This window comes from Alosa alosa, chromosome 10, assembly GCF_017589495.1.
Source record: "Alosa alosa isolate M-15738 ecotype Scorff River chromosome 10, AALO_Geno_1.1, whole genome shotgun sequence".
Taxonomy (NCBI): Eukaryota; Metazoa; Chordata; class Actinopteri; order Clupeiformes; family Clupeidae; genus Alosa; species Alosa alosa.
Window position 1 is genome coordinate 15267093 of NC_063198.1, and position 8309 is coordinate 15275401.

An 8309-nucleotide genomic window follows, 5' to 3' on the forward strand; every position below is an offset into this window, starting at 1 on the left:
CATACTGGGCTTTTAATGTAATGCAATCTACACAGCTCTGCAAAATAGACAGTAATTGATAGGGACAACACAGTCTGTGTTATTTCTAACACATTGTTTTTGTTATACTGTGTACACTCTTAAAACGTACATGTTAAAAATAACACAACGTGTGTTGTTTTTCAACACATCTCTATGTCCAGATAGGGACAACACAGTTTCATTTTAAGAGTGCATGCACTGTTGGATTCACTTGGCTTAACTGCTTACAGTAGATAAGAGCATCCTGTGGTCTTGACTGACCATCACTGAGACTTTTTTTTTGATCATGGCAGAAGATTAGCAAAAGGCTACCGTGACCAATCATAGACGTCTGGCAGAGAGCGGGTGTGGCTATCCTTTTTGTGTTTTTGACCATGCCAATCATACAACTTTTTACAAACCAGAGTACAGGCGATAACATTTGTGAACCATGCCTTTGAATCCTATGTAAAGCATGCTGTTGTCATAGCCCTGGTGCTCTTGACTACACAGTGAAGTGAACCCAGCCATGTTATCAAACAGCCACATGCAGTAGTGAGCGAAACAAACACCAAGAGAAGAGGTGACGATGACGTCCTTCTACCTACACTTAAGGGAGCTCTTTGGGGAACTCAGACAGGGACGTCCGGTGAGAGTCCCACTCAGGTCCTCAAGGGCGGGCGGGGGATGAGGACGGAGAGGAGAGAAAGGGTGAGGATCAGTGGGTGTCAGAGGAAAGGGGGTGGGTGCACACACACAGCTAGTCGGTTATCTGTGGATGTTAGAAGGGGCTTTGCGAGGTGAGGGACTCCTAGGAATGGTACACTTTTCATGAAGAACACTGTAGGAATGACAACCTGTATGGGAATGTTATTTTTAGTGTTCGCTGCGATGTTTTATTTCAAGTAAAACAGCTGTCTTAGAACACACAGTGGCATGTGTGCTCATTTAGGCTGCTTCACAGTGTTTTTATCTCAATTTCACCAAAGCGGTAGGAAGTAGGCTGTAGTACAAACAAACAACCACATGAGGGCACACTGTGAATGTGTGAGGTTCTGGAGCACATCAGAATACCTGACACAGATGTAGTCACAGCATTGTAGGAACAGCAAAAACACAAGTTTCTAGCAGGCCCTGCTCAAGGCAACTATACTGACAAGCCTATTATGATAATACCATGGAACATTGCTTTTCAAAGCAAACCATTTTTTCACGGAATGTAGCATTTCTAGGGAAAAGTGAGCTAGCACATACACAGACACATACACACACAAATACACATACACTCTAATTTTTCAGATGGGGACACTGGCTTGGACATTTAGGAAAGTGAAGTATTGTGTTTTTTTTCTGACAACAGAAGGTGTGGTCAGATGGCAGCAAGCCTGGCTTCATGAAAATAATATCCATGGGTTGCACTGGAGTTCATATTCACGACAATGTATCACTGGTGAAACTGCACAAACACACACACACATACACACACACACACACAGAGTGAGAGAGACAGAGAGAGAGAGAGAGAGAGAGAGAGAGAGAGATCGAGGGGGGACACAAAGAATATCACAAACATCCTCAATAAATCTTTAATTTATGATATGTCTTTGTTAGTCTAGGGAAAGTACATCACCTTTTATGTCCAAAAGTATAAGAAATCACAGACTAAACCTCATTTGAAAGTCCAATAGTGTTTTACAAGAGAGTCAGAGAGGCCTAGCACGGGCCATCTGTCTTGAAACACTGCTGCAGTTTCATTTCCATTCTGCTGTTGTTGTCCTGCACAGGGGAGAAGATCATGGTCTAGACTAGCGGCCGGCCTCCTTCCAAAATAAGCATCTGCAAGGTGTATAATTGCATTTGGGAACTGGACTCAAAAGACAGCCAGCCAAAAAGAGAGGGATGTATAACATACACATCTTACTTTCATTATCGTTCTCAGCGCAAAAAAAGCGAAACAATTCAAGTCAAATTGGAACACCGAGAAACCTGTGTCATTTTCACAGCTGCAGCAACTGGATATCACACTACCAAAACAACCAGGCTCTTCACGAAGAGAACTCTCAGCAGGGGCTGCAAACCGGAGGACAACTGACAATGAGGCTCATTCATGACTCTCACATTGTCTGCTTCTGCTGCTCGTGCCCCTGGACACACCCCTACCTGTCAGGACACATCTCCAGCTACACCGGCTGACAGATATGTCAACAATACTGAGGTTCACCAAGGATACCAAGCTCTTGTCCCAGTGCCATGCCGACACCTACCACAAACGGGTTTAGCAAAGAGATACATAATAAGACATTCTTTCCTGTCCACGAAACAACTGTTCTTCCCATCCAATTGCAAAATTGGTTATTATCTGACTAATTATCACAATCAATTAAATGAGTTTCCTGCACTGTATTATTTATTTACTGTAGTCTTGATTGACAACCTTATAGCCCATTCGACAAGATCTATGACTATGGATGCATAAACATCAAAACAACCTTATAGACCATAAATATGACGAGATCCATGACTATTGGTGCATAAACACTAAATGAATGTTGTCTACTTTTTGTTGCATTCTCTGCTCTCCTGTCACCTTGAAGTCTTTGACCTTGACCTCTGTGTCACCGTCCACGTGTGAGACGAGGCCGAGACGGGCTGAGGGGTGCAGCGGTGCTGGGTGACCGAGGCAGAGCTGAGTGAGCGCGGTGGACAGAGCCAGCGCTCTAGATTTACAGCCTGGCACCGCTGCTCATATGAAGACAGGACTCGTCAGCGGCCGCTGGGACGAGGCACACTTCTGACAAAGGGAGCGTTTCTTTGCCTGGAGATATCAGTGCACCTGCTGTCTACTGTACCTCTCTTCATAATCTTTACACACATATGAACACACGCACACACAGTATGGCCAGGCACAGGCACACACACAGCACAGTATACATGCACAGTATACATGCCACAGTGCACACACACACACACACACACACACACACACACACACACACACACACACACACACAGAGAGAGTAACACTAACTTTGGTAATACTGCTCCTCAGCCATCATCTCCAGAGCACATAAAGCCTCTAGAGACACACAAGTAGAGCACTTAAACGGAAGGGAAGAGGTGCTCTACAAAACCTCTCAGTGTCTCCATTAGGGAAGAAAAAGGCCCCCATAGGTTTCCCTCTGCCTTAAGTCACAAGACTTATGAGCCTCTATTCAGTTTCTATTCCATAATTACAATTGCTATCCATCAAGAACTGCTATTTATCTTTTTACAGCCCCACTGTTTGCATTAGGTACATTTCTCGCCTCAGGTAAGCTTAACAGGTGGAGCGGACAGTGTTGGCTCTGGCACTTAGATGGGTACTAAGTGTTCTTTGTATCAGCGTAACACCAACTGCCAATTACAGCAAAGAGCCAACCAGCCAAAAGACCACTGGAGAAGAATACTGGCTGGAATAAAAGCAGTGTCCGTTGTGAAAGCACATCAGCCAAACTCACTTTCTCCTTGTCTCTGTTCTTCTTTCTCTCCCTCCCTCTGCCCTCCCCTGTTTAAATCTCATTCTCATTCTCTTCCATGTTCCCTTCTTTTTTTCTCCCGAATGGCAGATGCAGATGCCCTCGTCTTGAACTTGAACACAGCACCAACAAACAACACCACCACCACCACCACCACCACCACCAATAACAAATGCGGCCCGTAACCCTGGGAAAGCAGCTGAGCGCTGCTGAGAAATGTTGACTGGCTGCCCAGGGTGTGTCCTCTCTCATGGAGGGAGAGAGAGAGAGAGATAGAGAGAGAGAGAGAATAATAAATATTGTGCACAAAGAGCGAGAGAGGAGGGGAGGAAAGGGGGGAAGCCCAAGATAGGCCTTGTCCAGCATGCATCACAAGGTGCCTTGGGATCTTGGTCAGAGGGGCAGGGATCGAGAGAGGCTTTTTCGGGCAGGCCAAGACTAAACAAAACACCCTCAGCTGGTATCCTAGTTCTGTGTTCCTGTGACTCTGCATGAGCCGTTTCTGGTGCCAGCACATTAAAACGATGCTCGTTTTATATCAGAGTTTATCACCGCCATTACTGGTTGACTCGGGGTGGTGCTGTGCAGACATGCCGTCGCTTCAAAGGGACGGTAGAGGGTGGAGGGTGGGGGTGGGGGTGCTGAAACCGCTGACTCAGGATGCGTCTGCTCGGTCTGCTTATGTAACCGAGGGCCTTCGTCGATATTCAGGGCAGCACTTGGCCGAGGCGATGGCCAGGCCTCCGGATAAGAGCTAAGTCATTGCAGGCACATCCGCCTTCCTCCGGCTCTCGGAGTGCAGAGAGATGCTGCTTTTGTCTCGGAACAGTAGGTGGTGCTCTGCCAAGACGCAGAGGAGTTGCTTGGTGAAGGAATCAATGTATTAATCAGTCCTCAGTAATCAGTAAAATAGAGCACATATTTATCAAACTGTTGGCATCTTGGACAAATACTTCACAATTGAAGATCTCCTCAGACTGAAACAAGATACTGTAATAATCATATTCTCAAATTATGAAGTCCTGTTTTTCATCCCAATTGACACACCAATGCCACACCAATAATTAACCCTTCGCTGTAACAATTAGTTTACAATTAGGGCCCAATTAGTTGAGACATCTGTGAGAATGGGTGAGAGGATAGAGAATAGCTTAACACCTCAGCAGTTAGCATTGAACTCAGTGTATCAGGATACTGGTTCAAGTACAGTTAAATGTGTTTCAATCAAAGGACTTCAAAGCAATTACAGGCTTTACATGTCAATGAGGTCTCACAGGCACATGAGTACCAAACTATTCAGTTAGGAAGTCATACATCTCTTTTCTCGTGGTTGGAGAGTATTAAACCTGATAGATGAAGATAGATAGATCACAGATGTGTAAAAAGCTCTGAATAAAGTGATTGAAAAGAAAACTCTATTGAAATCTATCTACCTTAAACTATCCTCCTAAAACACCATCATCATAGTAGCAGAAATGGTATTCACAATCCAGAATGAGACATTTAAACTGAATGGGATGGGAGGTTAGATACTCAAAGACAAAGCACACAAACTATAACTTTTTTCCGCTTTGGACAAAAGCTTTTCTAAGAACAGATCCGGAAATATCAACACAAACATAACTGCTAAAGTGCAGGCCATTCACTGAGCAACTTGTTTATTTTTCTTAACTGGCATACAAACATCTGAGAAATCATCAGAATGATGTCAAGTATAGACATGCAACTAGTCACGCAACTCATGTCTTTGAGTTCCAGGCCATGACCTTCCAGTGCAAACAGTTTTCTTTAACTCAACACATTCTGATCAAACCAAATACTGAAACAAAATGCTTGCTACATCTCTGCATACTACACTTATATTGCCCATGTCAAAGTCTGTTTGTGGATGTGTTATATTTCCATCTACTTCAGGTTTAAGATCAAAACATGTCTTTCAGTAAGCATGCAGATAACCCAGATAGGAAAGATACACTGGGACGGAACTGGGCCCCACCTACCACAACGTCCGGCACGGATCTGTATAATGGACCTGATCCGGCGTCCAAACAGTCAGTTAGCAGTCAGTTGACAATGAAGTAGGGAAAGGACAGTCAAAGCAGAATCAGCACCTTAATTAATGTCACTTCGGTTGAGTTGCGGAAATCGGACCTGGGACAAATCTGTAAACCGGTGATAAAACAGCATTGCTAGCAGAGCTGAAACCTCTATCAGGTGCAGATCTGGCCCACAGTCAGATACCGTACTGTATGTCCGCTACAGGCGGATCTACAGTAAAGGCTTTTATGCGGATCCGGCCCAGATGAAATTGTTATCTGGGAAGTCACTCATACGAGTGGTCAAGTGACCTGGTCGATCAGATTATGCCACTAATAGTGGGCTATAGAAATAAAAAAACATTCAATAATAAATGCATCCTATGAATGGTATGTGTATGTGCATACAGCATGTGAAAACATGAAACTACTAGAGGGGCAAAGTATAAAAGTAACTGGTAGAACTGGGCCAGAGAACCTCAAGAGGAGGAAAGCGTTACGTTAGTGAGCAGCACTGTGGTCCAAATTATCCCTATCAGAGGAGTACAGCATGAAAGCAACTGACAAGACTTGAGCCATGAGTCGATGCTTTAAGTTCAAATGAGATGATAAAAATGCGGCATTAAAAATACATCTGAAACACTCTCAAGGGCAGCGCGCTGTGTGCTTTATGATTAAAAGGACTATTAATGACAGCTGGCTAAAATTACACACCAGCTGCCACTCATATGTATTGTACAGGAAGCACATAAGAAGCCCTCAAAACAACAAATTCAAGAAAAACTAGCTTGTTCTAAGTCATGGCAAGAAAACAACAACTGTGCATGGCCAACATAGCTCATAATACAATATTCATGGCCACCGCCGGGATCATGTGTAGCTTTGGTTACATTTAAACAGGGCAGCAGATCAGGAAACAGGTATGCATGGCTTACAAACATGAGGCAAAGACACGCTGCACTGAGAGTGGTTTGCATGGTCTCTGACATCTTTTGACTACTGGCATGAACCAGATTCAAAATCCTGATCAGGTGGTGTGACCAAAGGACATAAAAGTGGCTTATCTACATAAATAATCCAACAATTAATGATTACGACTTCATTAGGTTGATTGCTGGAGATAAACACACCCGTAAACATAACCATAAAGCAATAAAACATACCAACGTTAACATAACAACATAACACGTGAACCTAAACTTTTAAGCAATACAGATCAGAGCAAAGTGCAACATGACTGAAACAGTCAAGCCAAATGAATCTGAACCATATTTCTATTCTAAACATTTAAAATCTGAATACACACATCCCATTAAGATTACTTGTTTTGAGAGTGTAGTGTTTTACCATAAATAACATACAATGCATGTGCCCAAAGAATTCATAACTGTGCAATATATCACTGCACCATAAGCCATGTGAGTTATGAGCGTCTGCTCTAAGTTGTTAATGTGTTTGACCCCGCAAGCCCATACTGGCAATAAAACAAAAATACTGGCAGAATGTGGGAGGTAATCATACACAGATAATCAGAAAACATTCCATTTATCTGCTAGTTTTGATTCACTGAAAATGTAAACAAAAAAAAATAATCACTTCACACATGATCTGATAAGGCTAAGTCAATTCTGTCAGAATTGTTGAGAATGACCTCACTCCCTTCAGCCAATCAATAACCAAGACAACTAGGAATGAGGTGGTGCCCTATTGGACAGGCAGAGTCCTGTTCGAATGATGCAACCACTAACCCTTTAGGCGCCAGAGTTTTTTTCCCCGAAACGTTCGATTTTTTACCTCCTCTTCTTCTGCCCTCCCTAGAGCTGCATCTGGTCACATGCTCGGACCTGTGCTGCACAGCCAGTGAAAGAAGAAAGGAAAAAAGTGCAAACGCACAACCTCCCAAGGGCTGACCCTGGCCTTCTCTCATTGGGCCGTTTCAAAATGACAGTTGCCATTCAAACAAGCCCCTACACCACCCTCGACCTGTACAGACATGAGGAGCCCTTGTCCTTAACAAAACACGAGCAAACTGTTTGCAAAAGAACCAGCGCATATTGCCACTGTTCCCTCAAAAGTCTGCAGACCCTGACGGTATCTGTAATAATAGACTCTGACGGTATCACACTGTAATAATAGCCCCCTTTACAGATGGATATATCATACACATCCACTTGAGAATATGTCACGGTGGTGGTACACTAGGTAGGTAGGGGAGTGCTAGCGCATTCCTCTACCAGTTGTTTCTGAGCTGCACGTTGAGGAGCCCATCCACAGCAATGCAGAGTCCATGAGGCCTCAGGCTCAACTGCTCAAGTAGGGAGAGAAGGGAGTGAGGCCACTTTCATAAATAAACTTCAGCTTTTGTAGCACATGAACCAAACGCTGCACATCTACTATAAGCAACACAGCTCAAACAGTGCGTGCGTGTGCGTGTGCATGCGTGCAGGTCTGTGTGTGTGTGCGTGTATGTGCATGTGTGTGTGTGTGTGCGTGGTGTGCGTGTGCGTGTGTGTGTGTGTGTGTGTGTGTGTGTGTGTGTGTGTGTGTGTGTGTGTGTATGTGTGTGTGTGTGGGTGGGTGGGTGGGGGTGTGTGGGTGTGTGTGTGTGTGTATAGGGGTGGTGAGACCCAGAGATTGTTTTTAATAAACTGCATATTAATGAAACAGAAGCGTGTCCCGTTGCCAGGTCTGGCTGTGGTGCAGCCGCGCGGTCATCCTCTCTCCTCCCTGACCAGGGCTGAGCAGCTGAAATGTGATC

The 8309-nt window shown here is 44.3% G+C and overlaps 1 protein-coding gene across 14 annotated transcripts in view; it reads right to left on the reverse strand.

The window, feature by feature from the left end:
• The window catches only part of plekha6 (pleckstrin homology domain containing, family A member 6), an 80856-nt gene that overhangs the window by 19726 nt on the left and 52821 nt on the right, over nucleotides 1-8309 (reverse strand). For 2 of the 14 annotated variants that reach the window (XM_048254081.1, XM_048254079.1), the window contains exon 1: nucleotides 609-2884. The exons of the other annotated variants lie outside the window; for them this stretch is intronic. The gene's annotated coding sequence lies outside the window, so the exon portion shown is untranslated. Of the gene's footprint in view, nucleotides 1-608; nucleotides 2885-8309 lie in introns of those variants that run through there. 14 annotated transcript variants of the gene reach the window in all.